This window comes from Anomaloglossus baeobatrachus, chromosome 3, assembly GCF_048569485.1.
Source record: "Anomaloglossus baeobatrachus isolate aAnoBae1 chromosome 3, aAnoBae1.hap1, whole genome shotgun sequence".
Classification (NCBI taxonomy): domain Eukaryota; kingdom Metazoa; phylum Chordata; class Amphibia; order Anura; family Aromobatidae; genus Anomaloglossus; species Anomaloglossus baeobatrachus.
The window spans coordinates 580360466-580374764 of NC_134355.1; the positions used below are offsets into that span (position 1 = coordinate 580360466).

General features: G+C 53.2%; 1 protein-coding gene across 1 annotated transcript in view; it reads right to left on the minus strand.

Moving 5' to 3' along the window:
• LOC142295610 (saxiphilin-like) overlaps positions 1-14299 on the minus strand; it is a 111400-nt gene that overhangs the window by 28569 nt on the left and 68532 nt on the right. The window lies entirely within an intron of this gene.

The window sequence follows — 14299 nt, forward strand, 5'->3', positions numbered from 1 at the left end:
CTTTTATAGACTTAACCAGTACAGGAGTCTCCGGAAATGGTTTTCAAAAGCAACTGTGCCCCTTTTACTGCCCAGGAACGTCTTCTCCAGCACCTGATGTTCCATGTTCTGGACATGAATTGCTGTTTTAGTTTAAGAACTGTCTGGGGATTAGTTTTCAAAACCCTATCCTATAGGTACCGCCAGTGATAAAGGTCAGATGCCCCAACCTTCTGCTCTCTGTCTACTGCCTTTGACGTATGTCGTTACCATGCAATGTATGCCCCCCTACTGAAAGAAACAACATTCACTCTCATTATTAGTTAAATGGGTTACCTGGGTGTAAAATGCCAGCGAGGGGTAGTCATGGGCGAGAGTTGTGGTTCTTAACCCACCCCAGCATAGTACAGGCATTTGGGGCAGAGTGGTGTATGGAGTGGATGTGGAGGTGGTACCTGCCTGGAGCTGCTCATCTGGGTCTTCATCTGGATTCTCTGGATCCCGTTCACATTTTTGAGCATCACACATAGCAACAACAACTTTACTATAACATTCTTTCACATGACGCTTCCATTTATCAAAGGCAGTTTCTACACCAGGGTCTTTTACAGGCATTTCTTTCTTTACAGAACCCAACTCTTGAGCCATGGCCATCAAGGAGTCCCTCAGGACCCAATCATCCAACATTTCGGCTGGTCTGACGTCTCGGCTCTCTAGCAACGACTGGACTACTCCTGCCCCTGCGCTAATGACCCCACAGGCCACCTGTCGGTTCACTCACAGCTGCTGCCCTAAGGAAGGTACAGTCCCTTCCTCTCCTCCGTCCTACTAGGATTACGCTTCGCTGCTGAGGGGCTCATACTCCACTTCAATCTTCCTTACTCCTTCTTCCTTCTGTCTTCTCTCTCTGTGCCTGAATTCTCCACACCACCAGACTTCACTGTGCTACATATGACCCTGCAGGTCCTTTTTCTACTTGATACTACTCCCTATTTGCCTTATACCCGGAAGCCCTCTTCCTATATCCCTCCTGTGCTGGGGACTCTCCTCCCCCCCCATTAACCCATGCCGTCCTGTCACTCCCTATACATTCCCTAGACCAAGGGACCTGGGACCCGGTGACACCTAGTAACGGCCGGCCAAATTACACAGGAAAACACATAAATACATCATTATAAAACATCTATAATCGATCCCAACATTCTTCAGGGGTGGTAAGGCACTGGACACCCTGCTACATGAGCAAAAATGGGACAGCATGTGTAAGAAAAAACAAGCTCAGTCATATTTTCCTACTGGCTCAGACATGGATCCAGCATAGGTTGCTCAGTAGTCTGTGCAGGGGGAGGAAGCAGAGACATCTTTGTTCCACAGCTGTCACACTGCTGTGGTCTGTGATTGGCTACTACAGTCAGGTGATATTGAACAGCGTATCATCAGAAAACATCCAATGATGCACTGCAGTCCCGCAATTGGTTAAACAGAGATGTCTAAGGTTTCTGTCCCTATGCAAACCACTGAGCACCTTGTCCTGGATTTAGGTGAGTGCTGGTAAGTGATTGTTACTGAGTTTCTTAGTTTTTAGGCCACATTCATACATTGAGTATTTGGACAGTATTTCACCTCAGTATTTGTAGCCAAAACCAAAAGCCGGTACAAAATGTAGAAGTGGTAAGATGTTACTATTATACTTTTCCTCTGAATGTTCTACTACTGGTTTTGGTTTACAAATACTGAGGTAAAGAAACCCTCACCAAATACTGTGATGGTGATGGTACTGCGGCAAGCTGAAGTGGACCCACTGGACCACAGGGTGACCCTGGGCCTAACCTAACGTGGGGTAGAGGATCGGGACTGTGGCAGTTGACCCCCAGGACAGGGGCGGACACAGGAGCAGATGGGACAAAGTCTCAAGTGCACCAGGGTGGCTCAAGGCAGGTAGCACAGGCAGGACGAACAGGCAGAGTCTCTATCACCAACAGGACAGGACAGACAAGCTAAGTCACTAACAATTCAGATGCCATGGCCAGGGCAGAACTGGCTGGCAGAGTCTCTAGTACCAACAGGGCAGGCTGAGTCCAGGTACAGGCGGGACGGGACCGGAACCAGGTGCCGACAGGCAGGATGTGGTGGTGGGCAGGTACCAGCAGGACAGGACTGGAACCAGGTGCCAACAAGCAGGACAGGATGGTAACCAGGTAGGGCAGGACACGACTGAAACCAGGTGCCAACAGGCATGATGGGCTGGGAACCAGGTACGGGCAGGACAGGCTGGTAGCCAAGTGACAACAGGCAGGACGGGCTGGACCCAGGTGCCAACAGGCAGGACAGGATGGACCGGGATGGTACCAGACGGAACAGGTGACCTGACAACTGATTAGACAGAACAAACTGACTATCAGGATTTATGGTGTTGAACAGGCAACTCCCCTCATGGGAGATTGCCTTATATATCCAGCGCCTTTAAGAGTGGTGCAGCGGTGCGCGCACACACCACAGGAGCGCTTCTGGAAGACCTGTGATGCGCACACAGACTCAGGGAGGTGGGTGGCAGAGGAACACACGTGGAGTAGTGAGCACAGACGCTAGGCAGCGAGGGAGCTGGCCGTGGCGGTGAGTCCGTGCTCGTCCCTGCAAGAAATGAGAGGAAGGGATGCAGTGTTACACATTGGCAACTTATTCAACTTTCCATAGAACTACTGTATGTCCATATACATGTCCGTATTCATAGTTTCATAAAAGAATACTGGACCAACAATCTGGGTACCTATAGCTGCACATCAAACGACAATTTTTCAATCATGAAGTTACAGTTTGTGCAACTGTTGTAAATTTTCTGTGGGACAGTATAAAGTGATTGTTAATGTACATGGTGTGGCATATTTCCAATCTTTTTAAAGCTGCTGCTATGTTTTCCCTACCAATGTACTGTATATGGCAGTGTACTGAACATGGAAAAACTGTTGCTTGCAGTACTAACCACCGGCCACAAGTGGTCACTGTCTGCCTTTTGACTCTTATATAAGCTTTTGTTTGGAACTTAAGTATAGGAGAGATTTAAACATACTCAAGTGTGTGAGGAGAGACAAAAACAGATCCTTTGTTAACAGAAACTTGTGTCATGGTAAGTGGACTCTGTACTGCTGATTTAGACTGCATTTGACAACATATAACAGCAGCAGATGGAGCCCGGGCAGAGGGTAGTGTCAACATCTAGTAGGAAGTGCCTGACAGGTGTGCAGACATCTTCTGAGAAGAGAGAGTGAGAGATTTAAGACAGAGGATTTGTGCATCTTCATCCAGCACCATCCGTGCGGGCCATGTGACCTGAAGAGACGAAAACCGCTCCAGTTAAGAGTCTACAGTCTCAACCCAGTTCATCTGGCAAAAGAAACGGTTAACTTGACAACATTTACAGTAGTAAGTGGTGTAGAAATACCCGGTATCAGGTATCAGTGACACACCTGGAGGGACCTCCTGCAAGTTGGTGGTCGTATCACACATTGGTTGGTGAATCACTGCTTCCTACCTTGATCACCCAGCTGTAAGCTGGACGGACATAACTTCGTATCATTACAGCGACCAGTTCCAGGTCAGTAAGTCCTGAGCTCAGGCCTTACCACAGTGATCACGCAAACAGTTAATTTGTTGCCAAACTTAGGCACATATAGGCAGTGGATTGTATTAGTACCCAACAGGCTCAGCTCTGAAAGGTACTACAACTGTAGAAAAGTGTACACAATGGCAAATCAATGATTTCTTAGGAGAATTTCCTTGCAGAGGAAGAAAAGGTATAGAATACCTCTCTAATGTAGTGACTCTCGAGGGAGTACAGAAAACCACCAGTAAAGTAGAGGTCATCTAGAAGTGGCCTCGGTCAGGTACGTTGCAAATATTGCCTTTTTGGAGTTGACAGAGAACTATCAGCAGTTTATTTGTTAATTAACTTATCTAGTCAGTCCCTTGACAGAGAGGCTGCAGGGAACAGCTGGGAGACCCAAGAACCTCCCCATTCAGTGAGGTGCTCAAAACATAGAACGCCTATTAAGACGTGAAATCCGCCCCAACCAGTGTGCCAATTCTGACTTGTGTCCGATTTTACACTTCATTCATGCTCCACACAGACAGAAGTTTGCATGGTCAAAGAGCAGTGTTGTCACAGGCACAAGACAGATGGGAAAGAGTGGTCACCTATGGAAGCTGCTTCCTAAGGGAGCCAGGGTGTAATCCCGAAATCTACAGTTCATTCATGTTAGAACTCCTGACTTTGGTCTACGCCATGACCAAATAATTCACAGGATATCTGACAGGGGCTGAAGTGGTGGTAATGAATGAAACTAACCTGTTGGCCAACTGGAGAACGCTAAATTGGGGGAGCTGGCACAGAGAGGAATGTCTTAGCTGTCTAAATCCTGTATTATATTAAGTTACGATCCGGGAAGGAAAATCGTAATGCAGACGCACTGTCACTGGTTTCGATGTGGCCGCCTGCCAGGAGTATCGACACTGATCTAGAGGACACAGACTCCAAACCTCGGACAATAGCCTGTCTTCCAGGGCATAGTACACTAAAGAGGGGTGGCCCCCAGTGCTAAGAAAAAATCCTGCAGACTGGGAGCACGCCCAGAACAAAAATGAAGATGTGAAGAGTGTGAAGCATTTGATCCGGGCAAAAAGTTTGTAATGGCCAGATGAGAATAAGGTCTGTCCTTTCAGGGAGAAAAGTTGCTGCACCAATGTGATAAACTGAGTGTCATACAAGGCCTCTAGTGTTGTAAGGTTTACCTACAGTTGGAGTTGCAGTGCCGAAAGCAGATGGTAATTCTCATGATGTTAGGTCCAGCGGCCGCTCAAGAGGCCCATGAGAGAGGGGAGTGTGATAATACTTATATGTGGTGTTCCCAGGAGAAGATGAAGACGGCACTCACAGTGGAAATCTGCAGCTTTATTCTCTGTAGAAACACATGTTACAGCATGTGGGGAGAGGGGGGTGTGCAGGCACGCTGGCCGTTTCGTGCTTCAGCAGAGTGCTTCTACGGGTCCCGGAAAGGCCGTCGTCTGGCGTGCTCGCACACCCCCCTCTCCCCAAATGCTGTTGTGCCGCCCCCACGTCAGTAGCAGCCGGGCTGCTCGGATCTGGACCTGCACTGTGGCTCGAGGGATTCTCCGGACCCGGGGGTCACGCGGACACTCCGAATGAAAGGGGACGTATTTGTACGGAATTTGCCGTAATCAGTCTGTGACGCTACCCACGGTGCGTGGTGAAGTGTGGCACCACCGCTGCTGCTGTGGGGCACCTGGGGGTGATGGAATGGCAGCTGGATGTTAACCCCTCCGTGGGTAGGGATGTTTGCCTCGAGGCCCAGTGACTCGGTGCAGGGGACAGTGATGGCAGGGGCCGGCACGCCTGGTCAGACCAGGGAGTCTCAGCTTACTCATGGTTAAATAAATCAGACAAGTCCAGTGGTCAACCAAGGTGCTGGTGGCCGGCCGCCGCGGCCGGGTGTACTCTGGTCCCCCACCCGGGCTGGTGGTCTGTGTCACTTCCCTCTGCACTGTGTTGTGATGTGGTGGACTTCCCGATATGGAACACGGGAGTCCGCTCCCGGTACTTCTGTTGGGAGCCGTGCCCGCTGATGCTGACCCTTGGGATCTACCTGGCCCTGGCGGATGCCCTATCCCTCTCGGTGGGTGGTTGTCTCTTTTTGGGACTTTAGGTTGGGACAGGACCTATAATCCTGCCCTCAATTGGTTAATTAGCTAGGCCATTGGTTCCGGTCCTGGCTTCAAGGTCCAAGTACCCCCTTGTGTGCACGGTTTCCGGGTCAGTTCTCCGGTATCGGTACCGGCGGGCTACAACCCTGCCCCGGTCCACCTCGGATCTCCGGCAGCTATTTTCCCGTCTCCTGCTGACACTGACCACTGTCTGCCACCTAGCCAGTGCGCCGGAGCTCCAACCCCGGCGCCTGTCAGCTTCCACTCCAAATTCAACTCCAAACTCCACTGACTGTTTTCCCGCCCCGGGATCTCCAGACCCCTAGGTGGGCGTTCTGCATCCGCCTGGTCCCGCCCACTGGTGTGCCTGTCCTTCCCTGGGGGAGGTGACTAGGGTCTCAGGTCGGCTGAGTGTAACCCTGTGAGGGAAGGTGTTATGCGGGGGCCTATGTGTGACTACCTGATGTGTCAGAGCATCACATTCCCCCTTGGTTTAATACAGACCGTCCGCGGACTGTCCGACCACCAACATTTATTTTAACTGGAACTAGAAAAAAGTAGAAAAACAGAAATACAAGTATACTAACATTTTTAAAATTTCTTCCCTTTACGGGAGGCACCAATCTTAAATGTTGCATAACTAAACGGACCGGACCACCGTCTGTTCGCCCCCGCCACCCAAACAACCTGTTCCCTGGTGCCACCACTAAAACAGGTGGGCACCCCTTTTCCCAAGTCCAGGAACGGGTCCGGGTGACGCCCACACGGGCCGGGTAAAAAGTTCCTTACTCGGCAGTCCTTGTTACGGGTCCCACGGTCTGGAGGGTAGTCACCGGTTGCAATGGTCACGGACCTCGGCTGACTCCACCGCAGGCCCTTCCTCCAATCGGCCTCTCTGGAGACCGGGTTGGTGTCACCAAAAGGTAGTCAGGAATTATTTACAAAATCCAAAAGTTCTTGGGTTGGCCTGCCAGTTCTCAGCCGTGGTCCATGTTATTTAAAGCTGTAAAACTGTGGGACTGTCCCAACGGGGACGCATAACTAGGGTAGCTGGGAATCTGCTACCACTGCTGTATAGGGCAGTACGGTTCAGTCGGCACCCTGGGAACAGCATCCCTGGACGAGCCACAATACATCCCGGAACTCTGGGCTTCTATTGGGAACGGAGGTGGTATTGCAGGCGATGCTGTCGCTTCCAAGAGCTGTGTCGGCTGGCACTCCCCTGGCCACGTAGGGAACAGGCTCTGGCTCCGAGCAGGTCAGCGAGGCCGGGAAGGTCTGTGTTCCCCTCTCCTGATGAGGCACTGCATGGGCAGCTCGGCTCACACGGGCCCACACCACGGCCACCATCCTCCGGACCTCCGCTTTCCAATCCAGCACTTGTTGCAGCGACTGAGCTTGCACCCGGACACAGAACCTCGCTAGTTTTCGCTCCAGCCAGGCAGCGGTCCCCTGTGGTAAGCAGTCCAATTCTTGCTCCTCTGCAGGAAGCAGCACTCCACCTCTGCCACTTCTGAGCGCCGCCGCTCCAGCGGCTGGCGCGACCCCGCCATCCACATTGGGCTCAGACATCTTCTCGCTTCTCCCCTTGGTCTTTTGCGAGCACTCTCTTCGCTCCGCACTCTAGTTTCGTTTTCGGCCCCAGGGTCTTCCTTCCGGCCGTGTTCCCAGGGGGCGGGGCTTCAACTTTGCACCCTTTCTCGGGGAAGAAGACACTGGGTTGTCGCTTTTCGCGCCGCAAAATGGCGGCTTTTCAAAATTTTGCAGCGGAGCACCGCTGACAGTCCAGAACAAGGCACACTTCCACCAGGTAAGTGGATGGGCAAGAATCCTGTTCGTGACGCCAAGTTTCGGGGTGTGCCGCCTCCACGTCAGTAGCAGCCGGGCTGCTCGGATCCGGACCCGCAGTGTGGCTCGAGGGATTCTCCGGACCTGGGGGTCACGCGGACACTCCGAATGAAAGGGGACGTATTTGTACGGAATTTGCCGTAATCAGTTTGTGACGCTACCCACGGTGTGTGGTGAAGTGTGGCACCACCGCTGCTGCTGTGGGGCACCCGAGGGTGATGGAATGGCATCTGGATGTTAACCCCTCCGTGGGTAGGGATGTTTGCCCCGAGGCCCAGTGACTCGGTGCAGGGGACGGTGATGGCAGGGGCCGGCGCGCCTGGTCAGACCACGGAGTCTCAGCTTACTCACGGTTAAATAAATCAGACAAGTCCAGTGGTTAACCAAGGTGCTGGTGGCCTTGGGATCTACCGGGACCTGGCGGATGCCCTATCCCTCTCGGTGGGTGGTTGTCTCTTTTCGGGACTTTAGGTTGGGACAGGACCTACTGTATAATCCTGCCCTCAATTGGTTAATTAGCTAGGCTGTTGGTTCCGGTCCTGGCTTCAGGGTCCAAGTACCCCCTTGTGTGCACGGTTTCCGGGTCGGTTTTCCAGTGTCTGTACCGGCGGGCTACAACCCTGCCCCGGTCCACCTCGGATCTCCGGCACCTAGCCAGTGCGCCGGAGCTCAAACCCCGGCGCCTGTCAGCTTCCACTCCAAACTCAACTCCAAACTCCACTGACTGTTTTCCCGCCCCGGGCTCTCCAGACCCCTAGGTGGGCGTTCTCCATCCGCCTGGTCCCGCCCACTGGTGTGCCTGTCCTTCCCTGGGGGAGGTGACTAGGGTCTCCGGTCGGCTGAGTGTAACCCTGTGAGGGAAGGTGTTATGCGGGGGCCTATGTGTGACTACCTGATGTGTCAGGGCGTCACACTGTAACCTGTGTTTCTACAGAGAATAAAGCCGCAGATATCCACTGTGAGTGCTGTCTTCATCTTCTCCTGGGAACATTTGATATCGTCTCTTGTGCTGACTGAGCACCACCTTGGACTGCAGGAAATTTTCCATTGGTTACCAACTCCGATCTGTGAGTAACATAAGAATAGTGTTTGCAGCTGCAGTGCCCGGCCCCTCTACCCTTTTTTTGTATACTTATATGTGGTTAAAAAGAGAATGGTGTACTGCCCTGAGAAAAGATGGTAAATGAAGCATGTCAAAAATGACAAGCATGTGGGTTGAAAAAGATTGTGGAACACCGAGCTACCATTCAGACCATCCAGACATCTGCTACGCTCGGGAGACTGATGACAGACTATGTGCAAATAGGTTACTCCAGTTAGGGACACTTTTACTGTTTAGTGATGACTGATCACTTTACCAAATACACTGTGGCAATACCCAACAGCAACCAGACTACAGAATTGAACGCCAAAGCAATATTTGATTACTTTATTCAGGTTTTTGGACTTCCACATTGATTGTAATCGGGGGCATGCTTTCAAGGCACCTTAATGAAATGGCTCTATTGTTTGTATGTGATCGAGCCGTCCAACACAACAAACTATCATCTGCAAGGCAATAGTGCATGTGAACGTTTCAACCATACCCTTATTCAGATGCTGCAGAACCTAGAAGATATCCAGAAAGCACAAAGAACTTAATACCTGCACGAGTGTATGTGGGTGCACAGCATGACATAACTTCGTATCTTTATTTACCACATATGCTAATGTTCGGGAAAGCAGGTTGGGAAATTGAGGATATACACATGCCTGATCCCATGGCTGACCTTCCCCAGAATACTGTCACGCTTCCCGGTCCCCTGGTCCCGTTCTCCGGTCCCCCGTGGCCCGCTCCCCGGCGGCGTCCCCTGCTTACCACTCCGGTCCCGGCCTCCTCTTCCCCGCCTGTGGCCTCTATGCGTCCAGCTCCTCGCTCCCGGCGCTCCTCTGCGACGTGGGACTCCCAGCCGGGCGCTCCTGCTTCCTCCTCACCGCTTCCTGGACTGGCTTCTGGCACACGGGCCTCGCGAATGCGCATTAGGGCGCGCGCGGTCATTGACCCTTTCTTAAAGGGCCAGCACCCAGAAACAGGATATTGCATAGACAGGTACAGGGTATATAAGGTTTCTCTTTCCTGGTGGGCGGGGCCTGTTCTACGTGTTTAGCAAGCTAGTGTTCAGGTCCCCGTATTGCTTTGCCCTGTGCTTTGCCTTGTATTAACCCTGTCCTGTCTCGTAGAGCCTGTCCTGCCACGCCAGTCGCTCCGAACCAAGTCCATCCCTGGACCCTGACGGTGACTTCGGCGGATGTCCCACCATCTCTGCAGCTCCGTCAGTCTCCAGTCCCTGGCTCCGTTCGGTGACCCGTTCCATCGCTCAGCAGGTTCCGGATCCCGCCTGACCCTATAACCCGGCCTCGGACCCTGAGCCTCGTCACCCGGACTACCGTCCAGAACTCCGTGGGTTCAGCATCATCCACCTTTCCTGCTCCTCTACGGACTGTCCAGCTACCTATAGTGCTTCGGCTGCCGTGCATCAGGACCCTCTGGCGGGGTGACCGGCCTGGCTGCCTCCTCAGGGGAAATCGGTGTACGGTCCAGTGCTTCCACCACCCGGACGTAACAGCTAGAACAGGCCATGGATCCCGCCGAAGCACTAGCGGCCTTGCAGCAGGAACTCACACGCCAGCGCGAGACCCAGACCCGCATGCTGAACTTCATGTCTTCTATGGATACCCGCCTGAACACGCTACAAGCGACGGCCACATCCTTGGCATCTCAGGTTTCCATTGTACAATCCACGGCCACAGCTCCCGTAGCAGCCTCCTCGGATGCTTCCAGACTTCGTTTGGCCTCACCACCCCGGTACGCCGGAGATCCCAAGACCTGCAGGGGATTCATCAATCAATGCTCTCTCCATTTCAAGCTGCTGCCGCACCTTTTTGCCTCTGACCAAGCCAAGGTCGCGTTCATGATGTCCCATCTAGAGGGAGAGGCACTGGCCTGGATGAACCCCTTGTGGGAGAAGGAGGATCCGGTAACCACCAACATCCAGGAATTCCTGCAGGCATTTCGTGGCACCTTTGACGAGCCCGGACGCGCCTCCGCGTCTGCCTCATCTCTCCTCCGGCTACGTCAGGGGACTCTGACGGTGGGCCAATATGCCATTCGTTTTCGCACCTTGGCTTCGGAACTCGGGTGGAACAATGAGGCCCTAACCGCCGCCTTCTGGGAGGGACTCTCGGGTCGTATTAAAGATGAGCTGGCTGGTCGTGACGTGCCGTCCACCCTGGATGCCCTGATTGCCCTAGCGACTCGAGTGGATCTTCGCTTTCAGGAACGATCCAAAGAAGTGTCCCGCGAGAGGCGTCCGATACGGCATTCCTCCCCACCACAGAAGTCCATCGCCCCCCAGTTGGCGTCGCCTGGCGTGTCTACCTTCGAGCCCATGCAGATTGACCGCCTGAAGCAGTCGGAACAACGCCGAGCAGAACGGCTAGCAAAGGGTCTCTGCTTCTACTGCGGTGATGGCACACACCTGCTACGCTCTTGTCCCGAGAAGCCGGGAAACTCCAAAGCCTAGGCTTGGTAGGAGAGGCCACCCTAGGTGCTGGGACTCTCTCAGACTCCGTTACCTGGACTATTCAAATCACTACAGAAGAGACCCGGTTCACGGCAGAGGCGTATCTCAATTCCGGAGCAGCAGGCAACTTCATCCAGCAGGCCACGGTGGATAAGTACCAGGTGCCTGTCCTCCCACTAGAGAAACCGCTGGTGATCGCCTCTGTTGATGGGAAACCCCTCTCTGACACCGTCTCACTGATCACCAAGCCTGTGGAAGTACGGATCAGTGCTCTGCACACCGAGAAGATCACCTTCTACGTCCTCCCGCGCATGTCTCATCAGATCCTGCTGGGACTTCCATGGTTACGGACACACGAACCATCGGTCAGCTGGAGTACAGGTGAAATCACCCGATGGGGCTCCTCGTGTCACGAGAGATGTCTGAAATCCATCCAGCCCGTCCGACGCCCTCCGGTTCCAGAGTCTCTACCAGGACTGCCTTCTGCCTACTGGTCCTTCACGGACGTGTTTGATAAAAAGGAGTCAGAGGTGTTACCGCCTCATCGTCCCTACGACTGTGCCATCGAGTTACTGCCAGGAACTACGCCTCCTCGAGGACGGATATACCCCTTGTCCCCTGCTGAAACACGAGCTATGTCTGCCTATATCACCGAGAGCCTAGCTAAGGGGTTCATTCGGAGGTCCTCGTCCCCTGCCGGAGCAGGGTTTTTCTTCGTGAAGAAGAAGGAAGGTGATCTGCGCCCTTGCATTGACTACCGGGGATTAAACCAGATCACCGTAAAGAACAAATACCCTCTGCCGCTTATCCCCGAACTATTCGATCGGCTCCGAGGAGCCCGTGTATTCACCAAGTTGGACCTCCGTGGGGCCTATAACCTGGTTCGCATTCGCTCTGGAGATGAATGGAAAACTGCATTCAACACTCGGGATGGGCACTACGAGTATTGTGTCATGCCCTTTGGTCTGTGTAATGCTCCAGCCGTCTTCCAAGAACTGGTGAACGACGTGTTCAGAGATCTCCTCTATGTCTGTGTCGTGGTGTATCTGGACGACATCCTGGTCTTCTCTCCGGATCTACAAACCCACCGAGAGAACGTGCAACTAGTCCTCCAGAGGCTTAGAGAGAATCGTCTGTACACCAAGTACGAGAAATGCATCTTCGAAAAGTCGTCTCTTCCCTTCCTGGGTTATGTAATCTCGGACACTGGCCTGCAGATGGACCCAGAGAAAGTGTCTGCCATCATCAACTGGCCTCCTCCTTCCGGACTGAAGGCTATCCAACGCTTTCTCGGCTTTGCGAACTACTACCGTCAGTTCATCCCGCATTTCTCTGCCTTGACTGCACCTCTCTCTGCCTTGACTAAGAAAGGAGCTAATCCTAAGGACTGGTCCCCAGCGGCCGATGCCGCGTTCTGCTCCTTGAAACAGGCGTTTGCTTCTTCCTCGGTTCTCCATCGCCCTGAATTGAACCGACAGTTCACCTTAGAGGTGGATGCCTCCTCCTCAGGAGCCGGGGCAGTGTTGATGCAGAACTCCCCCTCCGGAAAGATGGTCACTTGTGGATTCTTCTCCAAGAGCTTCTCGGCACCCGAACGCAACTACACCATTGGGGATCGGGAGCTACTGGCCGTGAAGCTGGCCTTGGAGGAATGGCGCTACCTCTTGGAGGGAGCTGTATACCCTGTAATCATATACACGGACCACAAGAATCTGGAGTACCTGCGGTCTGCCCAAAGACTGAATCCACGACAAGCCCGCTGGTCCTTGTTCTTTGCTCGATTTGATTTCCAACTCCATTTTCGGCCTGCGGATAAAAACGTGCGGGCAGACGCTCTATCCAGATCCTTCGTGCCCATGGAGTTGGAGGAGGAGACATACCAGCCCATCATCAACCCCAGTAAAGTCGTTCCGGTGACTCCTGTCACTCTAACTCAGATACCCCCTGGGAAAACCTATGTCTCAGATACTGACAGACAGAGAGTCCTGCACTGGGGCCATGCTTCTAAGATCGCCGGCCATGCTGGTCAGAAGAAGACTTGGAGTACGATTGTCCATCACTACTGGTGGCCGTCCCTCCGTAAAGACGTCGCAACATTCGTCTCAGCCTCTCCATCCTGTGCCCGGAACAAGACACCCAAGCACCTACCCTATGGACGTCTTCTGCCTTTGCCCATTCCTTCCGTTCCGTGGCAACATATCGCAATGGACTTCATTATGGACTTACCCTTATCCTCCGGACATACGGTCATATGGGTTGTGGTGGATCGCTTCTCAAAGATGGCCCACTTCGTTCCCATGGCCGGGCTGCCCTCTGCCCAGGAGCTAGCTGACTCCTTCATACAGCACATATTCCGATTGCATGGCTTCCCCGCACACATTGTGTCTGACAGAGGAACTCAGTTTACCTCGCGCTTCTGGAGGGCTCTCTGCAAACATCTGGGAGTGTCCTTGGACTTTTCTTCGGCCTACCATCCTCAGTCGAATGGCCAAGTGGAACGGGTCAATCAGATCCTGACCTCCTTCCTGCGCCACTACGTCAACATCCATCATGACGATTGGTCCACTCTCCTACCTTGGGCTGAGTTCTCCCATAACCAGCACATCAGTGAGTCCACCTCCAGCTCTCCCTTTCAGATCGTGTATGGACTGCAGCCTTCTGTCCCGTTGCCAGTATCCTCGGTTTCCGACGTCCCCGCAGCAGATGCTCTGGTTCGGGACTTTTCAGCTATATGGAACTCTGTCAAGTCGTCCCTAGAACGTGCTTCATTGCGGATGAAGAGACATGCGGACAAGAGGCGCCTGGATCCCCCGTGTTTCTCCCCAGGTGATCTGGTCTGGCTTGCATCCAAATATGTCCGATTGAAGTTACCCTCGTACAAGTTGGGTCCTCGCTACATCGGGCCGTTTAAGATCATCAGCAAGATCAATGAAGTCTCCTACAAGCTGCAGCTCCCGGCCACGATGCGGATACCCAACTCCTTCCATGTCTCCTTACTCAAGCCTGTTGTCCTTGGTCCCTTCTCCGCTGAGGTCGGTGCTGCTCCCCCTCCTATTGCTGACGATGACATCTATGCGGTAAGGGATATCGTGGCCATGAAGACCGTGCGAGGTCGGCAGTACTTCCTGGTGGACTGGGCGGGTTATGGTCCCAAGGATCGGTCCTGGGAGCCCCGGGAGAATGTTGGCACTCCT